This window comes from Rhinolophus ferrumequinum, chromosome 22 (assembly GCF_004115265.2).
Source record: "Rhinolophus ferrumequinum isolate MPI-CBG mRhiFer1 chromosome 22, mRhiFer1_v1.p, whole genome shotgun sequence".
Classification (NCBI taxonomy): domain Eukaryota; kingdom Metazoa; phylum Chordata; class Mammalia; order Chiroptera; family Rhinolophidae; genus Rhinolophus; species Rhinolophus ferrumequinum.
Window position 1 is genome coordinate 4,103,567 of NC_046305.1, and position 22,316 is coordinate 4,125,882.

Sequence of the window (22,316 nt, forward strand, 5' to 3'; positions counted from 1 at the left end):
GCCATTAATTCCCACGCTTTTCATTCACGACTTGCTCTCTTCTCTCTGTCACGCACCCTTCCCCCGATGGACTAGTAAATTCTCCTTTTATGCTCTTCCACCCCTGGCAGGCATTCATTCAGTCTCCACTGAGGATCTTTGCATGTTTCCCCTTAAATCTTCCGGGAGCCCCAGTTCTTCTGGACGAGGATACCCAGGGAGGGCCAGATGCTGGCCTGGGCTGTCGGACCCCTGACGCTGGCTGGAATTCTGGCCTGACCACATCTCACTCCATGATGCTTCTGTGTCAAGAGCTGCTTGTGACTTGGTTTTATTGCAGGTAAAATGGGACTCGTGACATCTGCCCACTGCACCCTTGACAGGGACACTGGACAGGGCAGTTCAATAGGTGGCCCAGTTTCCTCCCCTGACTCCCCAGGGGTCCCCCGGAGGCCCCCTTCCCCTGTGTGGTGGGTGTAAGTCTGACATCACTGCACTCAGGTGAAGACATGGCACATCACTCAACTTTTCTAAATCAAATTGCACACGACCCTGAACCTCCCGTGTGAGAGTGCCGGGCCTCGCCTCTAAGGACCCTGCAGACGTGCCAGGGGTCTTAGCCACTGCTCACATCACGAGTGGCCCCCAGGGCTTTGTCCACAAAAATCACTGTGCTATGTACCAGTCCAAATGGTCATGGTCTCCTGAAAGTGGAAACTCGGGTCCTTGCTCCCAGGGTCCTTGGAGCCGATCCCTCTGGGGCCCTTCCCAGCCCTGAGAGCCAGGGAGTCACCCCAAGTAAGACCCCTCCCTATGAGGGGCCGCGCTCCCTTCCTGAGGGTCAGCTGTGCTACCTCCCACCGCCTCTCCAACTGCCTCTGTCTCCCTCCCCACTCCCCCAACTGCCATCCCAGCCCCCTTCACAAAGTCTCAAAAATCATTAGAAACAGGTTAGGTGCAGAAGGGAGTCTCTTGCAAAAGAGACTTTTTAATAGAGTGTCTTTCGCAAGTTTTTAAAAATTCAGTAGTAACAGATGAAAGTTTTACTGTCTCATCTGTTTCAAAGGTCCCTGCCCCCACCGACCAGCACCAGTGGGAAAGAGGCTCTCTCCACCCCACCCCCACCTGCTAGCCTCTCCAAGGTCCCTGCCCCAGGTGGACGAGGGGATGGCAGAAAGGTCACCAGTTTGTGTGGCCTTCTGCAGGTTCACATGTAGACACCGCACTTGGAGATCCCAGCCCCACCTACAGTCGTGTAGCCCTGGCTGCACTGAGACTCCTGAGCACCTCCGATCTATCCTCACGTGGCGGTCGCCTTGACCTTCTAGGCCAGGAGGTCAGCCTGAGAAAGAGCCTCATGCTTGTCCCCACCGAACGCTGGAAGAGCAGGCGCCCAGCACAGGTGGCGTCGGCCATGCTCTGTCCTGGAAGGTTTTAACTCGTAAGCCAGGCACCAGTCCCTGGAGACCCCCAAACTCCAGGAAACACGTGTTAAAGTCTCCCCAGTAGCTCTCTTGAGATCCCACTGCCTTTCCCCACCACTTGGCTCTCTCTAAAGACATCCTGACCCCAGAACTCTTTACATGCCCCTCCCCGAGTTAATCTTGGCGTCTTCGGTCAGAGCAGAGGCTGGCATCTCCTGCATGAGCAGAGAGCAGCCCGCTGTTCTCAGCTTTGGGGCCACACAGACAGGACGGTTTTACTTTAATATCCTGTTAGGCTCACATAGCGTAACGTCCGGTGGAGGTGAGTGTAACACAAAGAAATAAATGAGTACAAGGGGAGGAAACAGACGGTAGGGATATTTGAAGAGGTGACAATAGAGCAAAGGTACACATAGGTGGAGGAGAGTCCGGGCAGGTATCTGGGGGAAGAGCATCCCAGGAGGAGAGGGACGGCAGGTGGCCCGGCCAGGAAGGGGCACAGCAGCTGGGGATCAGAGCGTGTGGGGTCCCACAGACAAAGCCAAGAGTGTGGGTATGATTCTAACAGGTGAGGTCTGGGAGCAAAGGAGCGGCATCACGTGACAGGTGGAAAGGATGGCCTCGCAGACCCGGAGGAGCAAGCGTGAGGCCCCATGGGAAGGTCTGGCAGGGGCTCCGGTAAGAAGAGGCCACATTCGCGCTCTGTGTTGAAAACTGAGGCAGCAAGGTGTGCTGATCAAAGGTATCCTGGCTGTGAGAGGAAGAGAGGCTTGTAAAAGGAAGACTTAGAACTTCCCAGCTAGCTCCTGCTAAGACCGGTCCTGTCCAGGGGGACAGTGTCCTCCGGGTAAGTGGGAACTCTCCCTCAAGGACTCAGTCCATTTTCAGAGTCCCAAAGCCACTTGACCACAGAACCTTTCTCCAGGGCTCTCCTCTTGCACCTCGTCAATGGCGTGGGCTTGCAAGCTAGTGCCTGTAAAGCCATCTTTTCAAAGTACAGTTCAAGGGCTACTGTCACAGGCAAGGAGCCAATTAGAGAGTCACCTGCCTCCTCCTGATTTATATCCGGATCTAGCAACAATAAAAGACAAGAAGCAGTTTGATGGGGACATAACAAAAAAAAAATGAGAGGGAAAATGAAAGGAAATATCACTTTTAAGACAGTCACTTTCTCCACTAACAGAATCCAAGTTTCATTTCCAATCATGGCCTAACTCTTACATTTCCTATCAGGGTTACAGGACAAAATACTAACTTTTCCTCAAGGTGCTCCATCCCCAGGTTTCTAACGACCCCCATGTTGCTTGTACGGCCGGAATAACATTTTAATTGAATAGATTTTTTTTTTTAACTTTTTCATAGATGCATTAGTTTTTCATTGCTATTACAAACTCCCATTTCTCTCTGAAATCTATATGCTTCAGTGCAAGGACTGCAAAATCTGAATGACCTCGGGGGTCAGGCAGGTAACAGCTGTGGAGAGGGGTGAGGCCCAACGCACTGGGGAGAGGTGGGTGCTCTGGAGAACAGCCAGGTTCAGACGCCCAGAAAGTCATTCCAATTAAGAAAAGGAGAGAATTCAACGCGGTGCTGACAAAACGAAACACAGTGCTTATAGGACCCCTCCCACGTTGTCTCTCCTGATACGTGAAACAATATTTTCTCTTAGACCCCAAGCCTACATTTCTCCTCTCATCAGTGAAAAACAGATGCAAAAATATGCGCAAACCAGCAAAAAGCAAAATGAAACCAGAAGCATTCCTTGGCTTGCTTAGCTTTTTGCACACTGTCTACTGTCTCTCCTGCGAATACGTTCGCTGTACTTTCCTTACATGGGGTCACCACTGTACTATGCATTTAAATTTGATTTTCCACTAACAAGAAGATATTCTTCAACAGGCAACACTTTTTGCTTTTCCTCTGGGGTGCTTTAAAAACCTAAATGGAATGTTTCCAAACTTTGAAAATGAGAGGTTTCTTCGTTCTTATATTCGAATAATCCTTAATACTGTTCAAAGCGCCTGCGTCCAAAGTATTAGTTAGGGCGTGCTAGGTTATACTGCAGTAACAAACAATGCCAAACACTCAAAGCCCAAAGTAATGAAGTCCTTACTTAATGCTACATGTCCAGCATGAGTGAGCAGGGCTCTGCTCATTGTAGTTACTTAGGGACCCAGCCCACCAAGAGCAAGACGTCACCAAGATGTCATGAGCTTCTATTGCATTGAGAGGGCATGAGGCAAATCAGTCACTAGTCCTTAAAGTTTCTGCCTGGGAGTGACACACATCACCTCTGCTCACATTTCACGGCAATAGTTAACCTCAAAGCACATGTGAGAGAGAAATGGGTTATGCAAGAAACCTGACGAGCTCAGTGACCCAAAGTAACCACCCAGGATGGGCCGCTCACAGATTCCTAACTGGGCAGGTCATGGCGGGTAGTCACGTCGCAGGCCTGGAGCTTCCTTAGCAAAGGTCAGTCTTTGCCTTCAGTGAGCCTGTGCACTGTTCTTACGCATCTAGGATAACGTGCCATTGGAATGCCAGAGTAATCTCCTTTTCCAGACCCCTCAGGGTACGAGCCACAGCCCCAGAGCACAAGACTACAGAGCCCCTCGTTGTTATCTTGTTTGCCGAATACCATGTCTATGTGCTGTGAACGGACATTATTAACTATCCTGCACCTGCCAATGTAAAAGAACTATGTGTTTCTACGTTTTACTTTTTATCCAGAGATTTCCCCGCTTTGCTTTCTCCCACCCCCTTAATCTGCCACCAGCGGGTTCCACGTAACCCTCCTCACGTCTCCTTCTTTGATTGTAACGTATACAATAAGCTGCAAAACTGCCGTTCTCCAGAGCGTGTTCTCAATCTGTTGAGATCTTGCTTCCCGGCACGTCCTCAAACATTAGTCTCAAACCAACTCTATGAAACTTTCCTATAGGTTTGGACGTTCTTTCGTGGACACGAGCAGGAAATGCAAGCCTACCACACACTAACGGAGGTGACCCAGAAACGGGTGTGGAACTACACTAATGCACACCATTCGTAAAGTCCTTCCCACAGGTGGGGCCGGAGACCTTTCTATTTAGCATAGAAGAGACCAAGACTCCAGCGAGTTGGTGATTCTTCCCTAAAATCCAGCGAGTTACTGGAGAGAGGAAGCAAAAGCCTTGTTTTCTTTCACCTCAGTTTCATGTCACCATCGCAGCCTGTTCTCAACCCTTGGCAGAGTTAGCTAGACATTTTCTTTATTCGACCCACCAATTTATTTATTTAGGGCCTCCTGATTTCAAAGGCTATTTGAGTCACATTCTGTGATAGTTGTGTCACGGCCTTATTTAATTACATACACACAGAGTTCCTGGCAGAAAACACAGCTCCTATAACCATCTGAATTCTTTTCGTTTATTTCAATGACCTATTAAAATAATAATATGGTTCATTCAGTCAACCCAACCGTTCGAGATTGTTGAAAATAATGATTCCCTTGAACAAAAATGGGGTCGACGCAGGGGTCACCTGTGGGTGTGAAGGCAGAAGCCTTCAAGTACAAGGGACTAAACTGTCCCCTATGCTAAGAGTGACCGGGACAGCATCGCCCAGAAAGCCCCTGTGCCTTTGAGAATCGGGGCAACGACCTTCCAAATCTTCGTCACCCCTGGGTCTTTACAACATGAAAAAGGCCCTTTGGCCAGTAAAATGAGATGAGTCACCTAACACTTTCTGGGGCAAATGAGTTTTTCACCTTGGACAAAAACTAAATACACATTAGATAATAAGGAAAGATCTGTAACCCCAGACGGGCGGTAGCTTGAATAATTTTATAAGTTTAGGCAATGTTTTCTGTCATTCTCATTACGTATTTTTTTCCAAGCTCATAATTAATGAATTCCTTAGATGACTGGCACCCTGGTGTTTAGTTAACAGACACATTTGCATAACAATGATAAGTCGTGTGTGTGTGTGTGTGTGTGTGTGTGTGTGTGTGTCTGCACTCGCATGTCCACGAGATGTGGTGTGTTAGCGAGTGGGATGCCTGTGTCTGCGTTTCTAGGGCCCCCGGGATGAAATTACGGTGAAAAATTTAGAGGCAGTCTATTTTTCTCAACTTCCCGAAACTGGTTTCATGCTTCTTCATTTTAATAGGAATCAAATGAAGGATGCTGACTCATTAAGAGGCCCGATTGAGAGGTGTGAATTCATTGCTGAGGGCTGAGCAGAGCGGTGGGCTAGTATTTCACAAAGGTGAGACAATGATTTTGCCTAATGTTTAAGGAATTCCGTTTTAAGGTTAGACCGGGAAGATCTGTTTATAAGGGCTTCCAAAATTGAGGGATATTTCAAGTTGGCAAAATTGAAGGATATGCCAAGAGTATACTGTATTCAAAAGTAACAGAGGATGCAAAAAGTGCACATGTACTTTTTATTTATCATCATCATCATTACAATAACACACTAGTGGTTTTCAGATGTGTGGGGGTTTTTTTTTTAATTTTTAACCGTAAAATTCATTTATTCAAATATTATCTTAAATGAAAGCCCTGTGTGCAAAGTGTGTATGTAAAACAAAATTGCTTTGCTTGGGGGGAGAGTAAAGGTCGTGGGCCCCACCAGCTCCCCCAATTCCAAGCCCTCCCCCTCTCAGGGCTCCACAGAACATACAGAGAAAACCATGCTTTATACAGGTCTCCCCCACAACCCAAAACGACAACATTCCTTTGTGAGCCCAAATGGCGTCAAGTGAAGAAGCAATTACCGTGCATTCCTATGGAAAAATTCTGAGCGTTCCCAGGCCCAAAAACTAACCGACCAAATCAGATGAAATGACACAAACAACCTAAAATAGCAGTGACATACAGCAGAAGCAGGAGTGATTGGTAATCGCGAAGCCCACAGAGAGTGGAAGTAACGTGTGTACCGTGTCGCTTCACTCGCCAGCATGCTGCCTCTACAATCGTCCCCTGCACAACCAATGCTCAAAGCTGGCTGCTTTTCTCCTTTTTCCATAAAAGCAAAAAATCCTCTTGGGATTTTTTTCCGTTAGAGAAAACATGTAGGTCTTTCGTAAAAGCGAAGTGACGTAAAGCAGGGGGAGACCTGTAGCACCTTGCATTTGTGTCTGAATTTCCACCTACACAACCCCCTGCACACACACACACACACACACGCACACACACGCCCACACTCACTCAGAACAGGTTTTTGGCACATGCACTAAGTTTAGGTCATTACTAACAATACGACATAACAACTCTCCTGTACTGAGTGCGCGCCACTTGCTCACCGCTTCATACGTTTTTCCCTCTAAGTCTCATTTCAACTCGGTGTGATTGGTATCATTACCCTCATTTTACAAATGGGGTGAGACACAGAGAGGTCACCCTACTATTATTAAGTGGAAAAGCTCGGATTTGACCCTGACTTTGTCTTTTGTGGAAAAGCTTAAGCTCTTTCCACGTTACCACGTGCTTTCCAAACTGGCTATCCTGAAAACTCTATGGGATTTCTGCAACAAGCTCTAAAATTCCGTTTTTATTTCTATAATAATCCAAAAACTTTAATGTCCAGGTATTCCGGATCATCTCAAAAACCAGCTTAAAACGGAGCTCCTTTTGCAGTGACCTGTCCCCAAGTGCCACTCTTAGAATGGGTCCCACTAATAAGAAAAGAACAGCGGCAAACTGAACAGTCAGTGATGCATCGGGGCCAAAGGATATCGCAGCAGGCTGCGCACAAGCATCCAGGGGCGCAAAGTGATGGGACGAGCCAGCACGCAAGGTCAAGGTCAGGACGTGGGCACGCAAGGTCAGGACGTGGGCACGCAAGGTCAGGACGTGAGCACGCAAGGTCAGGACGTGGGCACGCAAGGTCAGGACGTGGGCACGCAAGGTCAGGACGTGGGCACGCAAGGTCAGGACGTGGGCACGCAAGGTCAGGACGTGGGCACGCACGGTCAGGACGTGGGCACGCACGGTCAGGACGTGGGCACGCAAGGTCAGGACGTGGGCACGCAAGGTCAGGACGTGGGCACGCAAGGTCAGGACGTGGGCACGCAAGGTCAGGACGTGAGCACGCAAGGTCAGGACGTGGGCACGCAAGGTCAGGACGTGGGCACGCACGGTCAGGACGTGGGCACGCACGGTCAGGACGTGGGCACGCACGGTCATGACGTGGGCACGCAAGGTCAGGACGTGGGCACGCAAGGTCAGGACGTGGGCACGCACGGTCAGGACGTGGGCACGCAAGGTCAGGACGTGGGCACGCAAGGTCAGGACGTGGGCACGCAAGGTCATGACGTGGGCACGCAAGGTCAGGACGTGGGCACGCCAAAGTCAAAGCTTGGGCTGGGCGGCTAGTGTCGCGGTCGTGTTGCAAACTGGGGTTGATTCCAGACAAACGTGACTCGTCCCAGACATGAATGTGGTTCATTTGATTTTGATTACGTTTGTCCTTGAGTTGGCGTTCAGTTGGGTAGGTTATTCTAGGTGTATTAGCGATCGTACGTGAACAGTGAACGTCGAGTTTTATGTGAACATAAACATAATGTAACCTAGGGACCTTTGGGCATCCTTTTCCCTTTAGTCGGGGTCTGTGTACCTTGCTCAAGGTTGAGAAACACTGGTCTCGAGAAACTTTTGGGGTAAGACTCTGAAGCCCGGTCAATTCAAGCAAAAGTCTCCTCAATTGCATCAAACAATCAGTTGACGAATTCTTTTTTCAAGTTGACTAAAACCTCATCAAGAATCCCGAATGTTAAATCTGCTAAAGGTAAGGAGTGTGTGTGTGTGTGTCCGTCAGTGTCAGAAAGGACCGATCAGACACCTTCTTTGGTTGCGGTAATTGATACTCACTTTATTAAAGTGACTAATTCAAAAACTATCCTTCCTTAAGCTTATTAGTTCAATTTATTAGTTCAATTTGTAAATCTGATTGTTTCGTCTTTAAATCTAGCAAATCTTAACAGTCATATTTGGGGGGACGGAGATCGTATTAATGTTTAATCCCACTTACAAACTTGGTTAAGCTCCTTTACAAATTTTAAACTACATTTATAAACTTAATATATTCAATTTTCTCTTTAAACGCTTCAATTATCTGGCTGGAAAACTATCCCCATACTTAAGTAATTCTTATAAATCTAATAAATTAGACTTAAATACAGTGAACCGTAAGTTCTCTTAAATATTTTAACACCGTATATAAAATTAGTAAGATTTCAACCTATATTTATAAGACTAAACCAATTACTCAATTCTGTATTTTAAATCAAAGTTCCAAAGCTCAACTGTCATTCTCGTGGGTCATCATAAGTATCTAAACATTAGCAGGTGAACTAAAATTCCAGATTTTTCCGGATTCCTGAGAAAACGACATTAATACTATGCATTCTGGTCCTGTTAACCTCGCAATGCTTAATTCTAAATCTGAGTTTTGAAAGATGCTTACACACTACAGAAACAATTGTGCTACCCACACAATTCGGGGGATAAGATCTGAGCCGGTTGAGGTTACGTGACACCAGGGTTTTCAGCAGGGATGCTGATTGGATGTTTGCAGTAATACCGACGGCCGAGCTCGGTCCGTCCACCGCGGCTCTACCGAAACCCTCCAGCCGGTGGCCTCACAGCCTGCGCAGTCCGCAGGTGACATCGCTCACAGTATATGAGCAATGCCGTCCCCCCAACACCCCACCCCGGAAAACTGCGCTCCCAACTCTGGCTTGCTTGATCGGATTTTGCTTTTCCTTGTTTCTTTAAAACACATAAATACGTTTTCCACTTAACTCTAAAAACTACTGGACCTCTCAGAATCTTACATTCTTTTCCTAGCTGTCCTCGCTCTTAAAATTGAATTCTGCATCCCTCTCACGACTGGCTGACTGCTCAGTCACGACTGTTAAGGTCATTCCTCTGACACAACCTATTTCTAAGGCTCACGGAGATTGGTTTGGAAATCGAGCCCAGTGAGTTTCAATGTTTGTTTGTTTGTTTACAACTGTTTGCTCAGTCCCAGTGTCATACAGAACTATGGGCAAATACAGCAGACAAGAGCGTCATATTCTATCATTTTCCAACAATGTGGAACTCCAGACATGAGATCACGGGGGAAGCTTCTCCTACCCTTATTTTTATGGTCTTGGCCATCCACCGTGAGCTGTCACGTCACCCCAGCTCGCACAGTGATGACAGAGCAGGGGGCCACGTGGCGTGCAGGCACTGTGACAGTAAACCGTGGTCCTGATTTCCAGGGTGATTGTTGGGCCACGTACAAAGTCCAGGTAAGGCCTCATGGTAAAGGGTGGAAGGGGTCGGGATGACGGAAGACTGCCAGCTGGCATTCACGGCATTCACGGTATTCATGTTTTGCTCCCCTTTGGGGGCACATAGCCAGACTACATTTCCCAGACTCCCTTGCATTTAGATGTGACTGGCCAATGAAAACGTGAATAGATAGGATATGCTCCACTGCCAGACCTGGACCTGCCTTTTACATTCTTTTCCCCTATGACCGGCAGGAATGGAGACAACCCCCGGGGTCGTCTTCGCAGCCACAATTTGAAGATGGCACCTCCTCCATCAGCAGGCTGGGTCCCTGAATAATTGCATGGTTGAGGCCCACTCCATCAGCTTGCTCTCCTACTCAGCACTGCAACACATCAAAAAACAAGCCTGTGCTGTGTTGGAGCCATTATATATTTGGAGAGCTATTTGTGGTGTCAGACTAATTAATTCACCTTAATTAATAGTGTAATCAATAGGGTCACCCTCTCCAAAGGGCCCTTCACTCTAAACCCCAGAAGAAGAGTCTCATTCATTATTCATTTATCCAGCAGAAGGTACCACTGGCCAGATCCACTGAGTGACGTGAGCTTGGGGCCAGTGGACAGTGGGACCGGCACATGAGCACATGACAGACTCAAGCTGGTAGCACTCTGAGTATATTCTCATGCTCGTGGGTCCACCATCACCAGTGTCGGCGAGCAGGTCTGCGGCCTTATCTCCTAGTCAGCCTGGACGAAGGTGGGGGAGGGGTGCAGCCTCTCTGTTACTTGTGTGTGAGGTTTTCCCTGATGGTAACAGATGATTCTGGAGGTTTCAGGACGGGGTGACTATGTGCAGAATGGCCACCTCCCTCACAACACACATGGGGTTACAGCAAAGGACATTTCCACCATGGAACGGGTCACGATGGAGTAGCCCAGGTTGGAGAATAGGTTTGACCAACTAGGATGTAGAGCCAAATGGCCTTTGGGCCTCACAGAGCAGGATCACCAGCCTGGGCTGGCCTTCACCACGGGAGCCATCCCACCATGGAAGGGACCGTCAGACGTCCCCCTGGGACTGTGCCCACCCAGGCAACTGTTCTCCATGAACAGGGCATCTGTATACGTTATTTCTTCCCTCTGGAGTGACTCATCTCTGCTCCATAGCCAACTAGCTTCTCGACCCTTTACCATCCAGATCCAGTTTATCTGCCCTGAGCAGCCTGGGATCCCTCAGAAGGGGTTCCTTCTCCCTTCTCTGTGTTTCCGTAGCGCCCTGAGCACATGTCTGTGTGTTAGCCAGTTCTGCACTTATTTACTGTTCTCTCTCTCTCGCCAGACTGTGACTTGGGGACAGTGGCTGTGTCTGTCCTCTTAACCACCCTGCCTTCCTCTTTAAGTACGTGTCATTGAAGAAATCTCTGCTCATGAATTAATGACTGTGTATCTGGCATCATACAGACTGACCAACAGACTAAGTAGCTGGGATTTCAGTCTCCAACTATTTTGTCACACGTCGCCAGAACCTATATTTTACCAGTCACAACTTCCCCAGATATCTGATCTCTCCCTCTTAGCAACCCAGCGATAGTTCTTTAACTTCTGCTTTATTTCCCAGGATAACGACAGAATATAAAAGGCATCAAAGGGTTAACCGTGTCGCAATCTGTTTGACATGAAAAGAAAAACATAAATTTTAATAAAAATACAACCCTACCAGGATTTGGGCTCATTACCTCTGCGGTGTAAGGAAGACGCAGGCAGTGTGAATTTCCAGGTGTTAATTAGCCAACAGAGAGCCCCCAGATTGTTCCCAGAATACCATCCGAACAGAGAGAAACAGAAAAATTCAATCAAAGACCATCCCCAGCTCCCAGGAAGCACCGCACGCAAGCACGATGTCATGCAAATCAGGTTTAATTTACTGCATGTTTTTTTGTTTCCACCAAATTTGTGGAAGGAAGTGGATCTTTCTCTGCTTATGGCTGTAAATTCCTGCAGCCTCAAAGCACTCTCAGATCAAGATGGTGTGTTCCAGCTGGTGCTTGAATCCTAAGAGAAAAAAACCCTCTATGTGAAAGTACTAAAGAGCTAGTCCCAAGGGGGGGCGTTGCTTTGGAGGTGCCCCCATTGCTCTGTGGAGTTTATCCAGGTCATGAGAGCATGAGTAGGACCTTATTTTGAACCCCAGCGGACACTACAATAGGGTTCCTGTTCCCTGCCAGAGAACTGAGAATTAGCTATTATAATGGTTTGCACGAGGGTGATTTAAAATAAACCCCTGCAGCCACAATTAATTAAGCCGTAGTCACAATTAAACAGAAGTGACACTTTGGGGGACATATCTACACAGCACCAAACAGAGATCTAATGTTTCCCTCGCTGCATCAATCCATTCTCACGGTGCCCTGTGGGCACAGGTGCAGGTGAGATCAGCCTGTCGGTGCCAGAGAGACGGAAGGAAACGGGTATTCCCAGGCCAGGGTCTGGAAAGGTGACGGCAGCTCCTCAACCGTCTTATACACACAGACCAGCGGTTGTCAAGCTTTATGACCACGACCACAGCATGAAACACCTTTTATATCGCACCCAGTCCACCGATACGCACAGTCAAGTAAAAGCCCCATCAAATAACACTGACTTGGACCAGTGCAAACCCATGGCATCAATATCTGGTGTCCTGGACTTTACACTTTATGACTTTGCACTTGGAGAAACGTCTGGCTGCCATCGAGGATGTGAGGCCAGAGCGGCCCCTGATAACTAGTCTTTACTGTGGAGTTGATTTCATCAACATAAGGGCTGCTCTTAACTCACCTGATTCATCTGCCACGTATGAAAATTGCAGTGTGAGAGGAAGGGGACCCTTGAAGGAGCAGGGAAAAACTCGCTTGTGGGTTCCATGTCACTCCCGTAAGTCTGGGAGATAAGGAAGGGACCCATCTGGTCCCTTATGAGCTTCTCTCTACCCAGAGCCTTACACGGTTCCATCATTGGACACATGTTGCTCTGTTAAGTGTTTGCGTTTGCTGGATTCAATTTGTTGGATATTTATATTGACAATATATTGAAATGAAAATAATGGAGATGTACACAGTTAAGTACAATATATTGTTAACATTAGAGTTCACCCATTTCTTTTCACTTTTGTAATGTAGCTACTGCATTGTGTTACGTATGTGGCTTGCACAATATTTCTACAGGACAGTGTGGGTCTGAGAGGTGAGCACGTGCTACACCCTTCCAGCATGTTCCAGAGTCCCGCCCCTTAAACAGTCACCATCCCCCCTACCCTTCCATACAGTTCTCTTCCCACACATCCAGCACCAGCGCCTTTTGTACACGTTAGTCTACAAGTCTGTGAGCTGCAAGGGTCACCCCGTTTTCCATGCAGTAGTAGGCTTTACACCTACTATTGATATCCCACACCAGCTTGCAACTGTTTATTGGCTGTTCATCTTACTAGAGTATGAGTAATTCTGTGTTTCCCCCAAAACAAGACCGGGTCTTCTATTAATTTTTGCTCCATTAGGACGTATTTTCAGGGGATGTCTTATCTTTTCATGTACAACAATCTACATTTATTCAAAGACAGTCATGTCATCTTCTTCTGGGACATCGTCATAATGTACTAAATGTGTCCGTCTGGCTGACGATCTTAACTGGGGCTTATTTTCGGGAAACACAGTTTCAGGGCCAAACGCATGCCCGGAGAAGTTGGATGTTGAGTTTCTACTTAAAGACCAAACCCCCAGTGATCCCATGCCCTTCCATCTTCCATTCCCCACTGACCAGCCAGAGGAAGAAGGCATGTGACCTCATGATTACTGTTTGGAGGGGGAGGTCTGCGATAGGAAAAGGAGTGACTCACGTGACAGTGTTTTAATGGTCAGGCCAGACTCCTTGCCAGGACAGCTCTGGTTTGGAGGGATGGATGGGGACATATCACATGCACGGTCACTGTTTAGTGCAACTTCCTGATCTGAACATTCTGGGATGCTAGGAAGTTTAGGCGCTGCCTACCTACAGCTGCAAAAGGCCCCTGCAAGGTTGGAACAAACTGCTCAAGAAATGTTAGAAGGCTTCTGAGATTCACTTCCATGAGCTTCGAGAGTTGCACCACGTGGAGCAGTCCAGCCGGCTCCCTGTTCAGACAACCGAGGCAGACACAGCATAGCTGTTCAGGCAGCCACATCTGTGAATGTCGCTGTCCAGTGGCTGGTACACCGTGGGAGCTGGACACACGCGGAACAAATGCATGACTACCTCTGGAGAAGATCAGGACAGAGTTTGATCACACCTGCTGCCGCAGTAGCATCAAATGACTGCTCTCTAAGTGTGTTTGCTGGGAGAGCGGCTGGAAGGGCAGCGGAGGAGAGAAACTGTAGAGGAATTCCCTCCTCAGAGACCCAAACAACGTCAAACGGAGGCTTGACGCTCTGTGAGCTGTACAAACAGCTCTTCTTGGAGCTTAAGTAGGGAGATCAACGAAGACAGTCTCGATCCGTTACTTTCATTCTTTTAAGCTCTCGCCCTCCATTAATTAGCTGATAGAACCTTCACGGTGGGATATGTGTTTAAGGCCATCGTAGAACGTGTATCGTCATGGAAATCTGTTTTGTGGGACTTGTTAGCACAGATATTATTTAGCTAAATAGCTCTTAAGGGTTCCTTCACAGCCTGCTGCATCTGTTGGGTAATTTGTTTTATCGTTGGCGACTTTCAACATTCTATTTTTTAACTGACTCAACCCTAGTGACCTGTCTCTAGACGAGGGAGGTGAATGGAGAAAGACTTGTGTTCAGAAAAGATTGAAAATACTTCATTTATCTTGGAGTAAGGAAAAGCCCCAGAGCGCGGTGTTATTGTATTCCATTTTGAAGAGTCATTAAAAAATATATTATTTTTTCCAACCAATTGTTTCAAGGGTAAAGAACTTTGAATTACAGCAAACACTGGGCTCTTCTGAAAATAACCTGTTGAATTCAAAGATCTGAGAGTTGATGTGGCTTTGTTTTCACAAACCAGCTCGTGCATCTGGGACAAGTGAACGTGGTTCTGAAAGGGCCACCCCGTGACTTCCGTGGCGATCGGTAGGCATGAAGAACAGATCACGGGTTTCAACTTGCTGCAGGCCACGCCGTGATGTGTCCTTGCAAAGCTCCCCAGCAGCTCAGGGCCAGGGCAGCCTGACGAGCACTCTGTGATATCAGCAGGAGCATTCTGATCAGAGATTCCCGTCGCTTATGAAATGCAAATATTCAAATGATGGGGCCGGAAAGGAGTATGTCTTTAATAATTCTGTGATGCCGTCAGATGTTCCGGTCTTCAAGGAGAACTTTGAATATGGCAGATGTTGGAACCCGACGGTGGTCAAGAGACGTTTCTGTTTGGCCGTCTTTACCTTCCATGCTTCAAGGTGACCTAAATCTCTCAGAAACACACCCCAGGAAGCGTGTCTGATGACACTCCATCAATGGCCCCTGGTAGGCCTCAGAGCACCCATTCCAAGCACAGAGTCGACTTGGTTTTCTCGAAGGAGAATAAGTCTGAATGCTCGAGGGACTTTGTCCTGAGAACTGACAACCTCAGACCCTTTACAACAGCGAGATTCTACTTTTGGACCCAACAGTGATTTTCCTTTGCGTTGGTTCCAACAGAAAGTAGGCAGGGTGTTCCCGCAATAGAGTGGTTAGTAGACGAGGAAAGAGAGAGAAATTGAATCACAATCTCATTCCTGCCACTTACAAATGCTACGAATGTGGACACGTTATTCTGCAGTCTGTTTAAACGTACTCATTTGCAGAAGGAGGATAACTTCACAGGACTGCAGTGAGAATCCCATGAGAGGACGTATGGAAAATGCTTAGAGACGTGTCACCAACGTTGTAAGTGCTGACAAACAGATCAGTGCTTCACGGGATCTTACCAGATGGTGGGGAAATGCGAGTCTTTTAGGGTGGCCACCAACAGGCAAAAGGTATGTGTTCCCGTTAAACTTTCTGACATAAGAGGAACATAGAAATAGCATCACCTACTTTCTAGGACAGGAGTCGGCAAACCTTTTCTGCAAAGGGTCAGAAAGTAAAGATTCCAGCTTTGCAGCCATACGGTCTCTGTGGAAACGGTTCAACTTGGTCATGGTTACATGGAAACAGTCAAACGATATGTAAACACGACTGCGGCCAGCCGTGGTCCCATACAGACCAGGCGGCCAGACGTACATGGTAGTTTGACAAGCCCTGCTATAGAATCAAAATACTTGTTTCTCAAAGAACGATGGCCAGTGAGTCAAAGGAACATGAACCAAAATCCCATCCTATCATGCACTCCAGCCTTTCATCCACCCATAACCCATACAATTGGGTTGATTTGAGTCCCATAGAGGTTTTTTAGATAAAGTTTCCAAAGGTACTACTAATAAATCATGAACAGGTTATTGGACAGTGATAAAATTTAATAGGCCAGGTTTGATCAGCTACATACATGAATCAAAAAGGAAATAAAAACTTGGTTAAAAATCACATTTTGCACAGGAAAACTAGATGGTCTACGCCAAAGAGAGTTTGCACAATAAGCTATTGATTCCACTGACTCTCTGGTGAGTCTATTTTAAACGTCCTACAAAACTTAGAAGGCACAGTGAGAACTGGGAATTTTCACAACATCAAAACACGCACACACACATAAATATTCAACTAATCTTCAAAAGAAACACGACCTTAGAAATCGCTGCAGGATGAAGTCCAGCTGCGTCCACACACACACACGTATTTTGTAAGAAGGAAAATGAGTGTTTTTGAATTCACTCCCTTCACTGACTATGTTGGAAACAACAAAACAAGCCACAATGGTTTAATTAGATTTTTTCAAGTTAATCAATCAGCTAGTTGTTTTGAAAATAACTGGGTTTTCAAATAAATTCAACTTTTTTTTTTTCTTCCAATTTTAGAGTCTGACAATTTATGACTTTGAAATGCAAATCTGAGCAAGTCCGCCTCCCACGGCCTCCGGTACTGCTTTTCACTCTCTGGGGTCTTGAGATAAAGACGAAACACATAACCCGGTCCATATTCGGGGTTTGCTTGGTCCCCACACACTTCCCACTCATTCCATGTCATCCAGACACCCCCCCAGTCCTCTGAGCCTCCGCCCCCCGCCCCGTGTCCCCATCTCCCTCTCACCATGGCTAATTCACCACCACCACCCTCCGCCCACCCGGGATCACCACACACACACCATCCAAGTCTAGTTCACGTGAGCTCCAAGCCACCTACTTCCTCACGGAGCCTTTCCTGAGCCCCAGTCAGCTGTCACAAATCCCACCTGGAGCATTCAAGCTCTCACTGCAGTTTGTCGTTACCCATTCCTTAGGCTGATGGTTGAATGCCTCTCTCGCGCACTGGGCCAGGAGCCCTAAAGAGTAGGAAGTGTGCAGAGGGCTAAGCTCAGTGCCTGGTGTGTAAGGAGGGCCATGGCAGACAGAGAACGAGCGGTGGTCATCAGAAGGACACAGAATAAGGTCTCTTTTCTTTAAAAATAGCCATAAGAGGTCAAAACAAAGAATATTTCTAAGGGATACTGCACATATTACAGACAAAACATTGCCATTTTAAAAACACAGGTTTTCATGTTTGCTCATTGTTCCTAACTGATGATCTAGAATTGGATTGACAAGCTTTGTGTAAAGGGGCAGGCAGGAAGCATTTTCGGCTTGGGGGCCTCTGATTTCTGTCTCAACGACTCAGCTCTGCCGTGGGAGAGCCAGAGAGAGCACAGAGCCCATGGACGTGGTCGGAGTCCTGTAAAACCAGGGGTTCTCGTCTCCCATACCCTTGACATTGTGGCGGGGTAATTAATTCTGTCATGCACACTGCAGCATTTAGTGGCATGTCTGAATGCCACTCACTATATCCCAGTAGCGCCCCCACGCCCACTCGTGACAACCAAGAATGTCTCCAGACATTGCCAAATGCTCCTTGGGGAGTCAGGTCATCCCAATGGATGCCACTGCCATAAAATTTTATTTACAAAACCAGCGGCAAACCGCATTTGGCCCCTGGACTATAGTTGGCTTCATGCTGACCGAGAAGAAAGAAAACCAGGAAAGTCCTCAATGGTGCTCCAACCTGGAGGGCTGTTAATTTGCTCTCTCCGTCCTGGATCCTCTCCGTAGAGAGAGGATCCTGGATACTTGCTTTCTCAGAGGTGGGCTCAGCCTTGCAGTGAGTGAGCGCCCTCAGGAGAGGCGGGTGACAGTGTGAAATGTACCAGCTCATCTAAAGGACGCTGTCTGGAGCTCAATGTCATTTCCCGTCCACAGCTGGACTCCACCATCCCTTCAGTTATTTTTATTTAGTCTTTAACTAGCTTTCAGCAGAGTGTGCGTTGCAAAGCAACTCAAGAGCTGAAGGTACAGAGAAGGCCAGCAGAGTTGACTTAGGTTTAGAGCTGAAGGCCAAGACTGAGCCTCAAGTTGGCCTCCGAGGACCCTTGGTTCATTCCTGCCCACTGCCCCTCCCCCCTTTTGGACCACAAGTGCACAGGCGTGGATGTATTGTGATGTTTTGTTCCTGATTCCCTCTGGTCACTGGTCTGGCCGGGGCCTGCTTTGGGCTTTGTTTTGTTTGTTTATGTAATAAACACCTGCCCCCAACACAACAAGTAGCACGTAGTCACTATCTAACAGGGCCCTCAATGCTTCTGTCACTCCCTGTCACCTGAGAGGACCACGTCCTGAATCTTGTCCTCGTCCTCGTACTTTCATTCCCAGGATGAGGGTGGGTGTCTCTTCTCGCGGGGCGGGGGCGGGGGGGTGTTCAGGAAAGGGCTAATGATCTGACTTCTCCTCTTTTCAAGCTCTGACACCATGGTCCCGACACAGCCTTCACGTTCTGTGACAATCCTCTGACACTGTGCCACGCGTGTGTTTGACATCTCTAAGTGAGCGCGGAGACCCAGGCAAACTGGACTCGGGAGACACGAAGAAAATAGAGAGATACACGCTAAGGACGCGACCATGGGTTGGGTCGAAAAACGTTTCTCCTCCGACAGCCGAACAGTCTTAAAACACGTGGAGGCTTTCCCGGTCCTTGGCTAGCGCTCTATTTTAACGTGAAAAGACTCGTATCATGTGCACAGCGTCTTTGGAGAAGCTCGGCCCACCTGCCCTTGGGGCGGCAAGACAGCGGGGTAAACGTCCACACAGCGCCTCGCTCTGGATTCTGCAAAATGCCAACGTGTCTGCTTTTTAACAGAGCGGAGGGATAAGGCAGCCCAAGCCCGGGGGCGCTGGAGGCCTCTGCGCCCTTGAAACTGACCCTCGGGGAAGAGGACCCGCACACGGTGTGTCTGAGGAAGCTGGCGCTGGCACCCACGTGAAGGAGAAGATACAGGACCGGGGACATGGGGGGGGGGGGGGGAAATAAGCCCCGCGCGTGAGTAACGCGAATACGTAGCAATTTGCATCGCTCTTGCTTTAATGGGGGGAGAAACGGCCTTCTCCCCCATTGGGTGGGGTTCCGGCGCCCTCCAGTGGACAGCGTGTAGAATTGCCTCCCCTTCCATAAGTAACGTTTTGCGCGCTCTCTGCTGTTTGCATCGAACATAGTTTACGCGTGCCTATGATTTCAAAATAGTCCATAAAAATCCTGATGGTAAGGTAAACATCCGTCATTTTTAAAATAAAGTTAAACTAAACACAGGTATAAATATGTATAAAACAATCGTCTGCCTGTAAATGTAGAAATGCCCAGCCCGACGTGTTCTAGAAGACATAATTATTGGAAACGTACACCACGTTGGAATCACCAGACTGAATCACAAATAGTGGAAATGTGTTATATTGGGATTACACGTGCCACCAGCAGCGTAGCTGGAGGTTATGCAATTTTTAAATTTTATTTATTTATTTATTTATTTATTTATTTATTTATTTTATTTATTTATTTTTTTGCAGTAAGTTAAAAAAGAAAAAAAAATCTGGTATTATTCTGACCAAAACAAAGAACAATGTTCCCTGGGATTAGCACAGCAGCTTCATGTCCGGGAAATTGAAGGTAGGTTAAATTTTGCCAAAAACCCTTTATGTTTTTATGTGAAATGGAGCTAGAGTCTCAGCTCCTCAGGCCACTATGCAGAAATGGGCTTTTCCACCTGCTGTGGCAGAACTTTCCAAGGCTGTCGGGACGCTGTGACAATTCTTTGTCATGCTGAGCTGCCCATGGCTTTTCAGAATGTTTGGGAACGCTTGTCCCTACCCACAAGGGCCCATAGGATTCCTCAGTCAGTGTGATGGTGAAAAACGCCCCCACCACGTACCCGGTGGGGCTGCGGGCAAGAACCAGGCCTGACAAGAACCACTGTGTGCACTCAGCCTGTCCCAGCAGCCCTGCTCGTCCCGCCCGCGGGTGGCTGACATGTTCCCAGGAAGGAAGAGAGGCTGCTGTCACCTGTCCTGCCAGCACGTGCCACCTCGGAGAGGGAGGGGGAGAACGGAGCCGCGTGGCCACGGCCCCTACCATGCAGGGCCCACTTGTATCACCAGGCACATCTGTCACAGCCATAACGCATCCTGGCTTGTGGTTCCGTTTACACGACCCCGAACAACCAATGCGACCAAGATCTTCACGAAAAGACTGATGGGGTAGGGCAGCCAGGGGACAGACAAAGCTGACATCGTTTAAATAGACAATTGGAGGCAGCCTTAAACAGGTAACTGCAGACATCTGATTGCCTAAGCCACACTGTCAGTTCATCTCTAACACTTCCAGAGCCTTCCTAGTACGTTGAGTGACAGCAAAAAGCAGGCAAGGCGTGAGCAGGCCCTGTTCTTAAACCCGGTAGCTCTGTCTGGAGGCCTAAGGTACACAGAATGAACCGTAACCCTGGAAAAGCTGCAAACACCGATATTCCACACCCCGGCACAAAGAAACCCTGCCCCTCCATAACCAGCGTGGTCCTCCACCGGCACCATGATAACTTTTCAGGGGCTCTTGTCAGTATCGTCATGGTGACAGCACTGTTACTTTGCAGTGGTCCCCAGCCCTGGCTGTCTAGAATAATCACAGAAGAGCTTTAACAACAAACAGAATGAGTCCAGGCCCTCCCCCACCCCATAACTGAATTAAAATCTCAGAGACCAGAGCTCAGGAATTTGAAAATTATGAAACTGCCCCCGGAGATGCTAACATTCCACCTAGGTTGAGAACCACTGTTCTAGCTGTTTATGTAAACATGCTAGATGACAGCATCTTAGCAACTGCAGCGCCAAGGAGAAGAAAAAGAAAGGTTGCTTCCTCCCTTCCTTGGTGTCCTGGCCTCCCACACGGTGCTTCTCAGAGCTGCCCACTCATTAGAACCACCTGGGGAGCTTTAAAACCAATCGCTGCTGGCCCCCACCCCAACCCAATTAAGCCAGAATCTCGGGAGGGTGGGAGGGACATCAGCGTCTTTTAAAAGCCCCCTGGATGGTTCTCCTACGTGGCCAGGGTTAAAGACTGCTGCTCTAGTTGCAGGCTTTTCAACCTTGGCTGCACAGCAGAATCCCTGGGGAGATGCTTTTAAAATGCTGAGACCTGGGTCCCATCTACAGAGACCCTAATTTAATTGGTCTGCTGGGAGATGGAGGCAACAGGAATTGTTAGAGCACTTCCAGGTGACAATAGCCGGCAGTCAAGGCCGAGACCACTGGGTCCTCAGGACGAGAGAGAATGAATGAGTGAATTAATTTAATCAGTCCTTTCCAGCAGTGCGATACGATGAGAAACTGCAGAGAAAGGGCTGCGTGGTTTTCAAACTGCAGCCTGTCCTTCTTTCTGACCTAACAGGTAAGATTTGCTCCATCGCACTGGGGAACAAGAAATGTGATGTTGCTTCATTTCGTTTGGCTCAAGCCTGGGTTGGTGACAAGTTGAAGGTCTGTCTGTCAAGGCTTCTTCCCACTGTCCCAGGCCCCTGGGGGGCGCCAGAGACACGCCCCTTTCAGCAGGCTGGTTGGAGCATCTTCCCAGACAGCGTTTCCGCTGTCCTAAACCATTCCTTCTCTTACTCACAGGGTCCCTGCCCTCTTTGGGGTGGCAACGTGCCCCCCAACCCTGTTTCCCAGCCCCCCCCAGAGGTGGCCACACCACAGCTCTGACCAGTAAGGCATTTATGAACGTTGGTGGGAAACTCATTTTCTGATTAGGAGTCCTAAGGCTTTGTCCCGTCCTCCTTCATGCCTCCTAGGCGGCCGACATGAGGCAGGAGGGGAAGTGGGCTTGAAGCAAAACAGAGAGACCAGAGGACCTTCACGGCGCCCCCAGCACCAGCCGGCTGCTCACCTCGTGACTTCATGTTGAAGTCAAACCTAAGCCCAAATGGGCTCAGCTGCTGTAATCAAATTTCCCTTCATGCAGCTGAACGGCGTTCCCAAACAGAAAGCTCCTGGAACACAGTCCGTGCCTAACTCTGTCATCGTTTTGCGCTATGACCTGAAGCCACCGGTGAGCGCAGGGCATCCACTCTCGGTCTAGCTCTATTCTCTAAAGGCTGCAGGCTCTTTCCATCATCCTAGCCCCCCACATCCTGTGTGCCAGGGGTGCCACCCCTCATGACACAAGAGGGCTGCAGAAGCTCTGCACAACACACATCCTCAAATGATAATG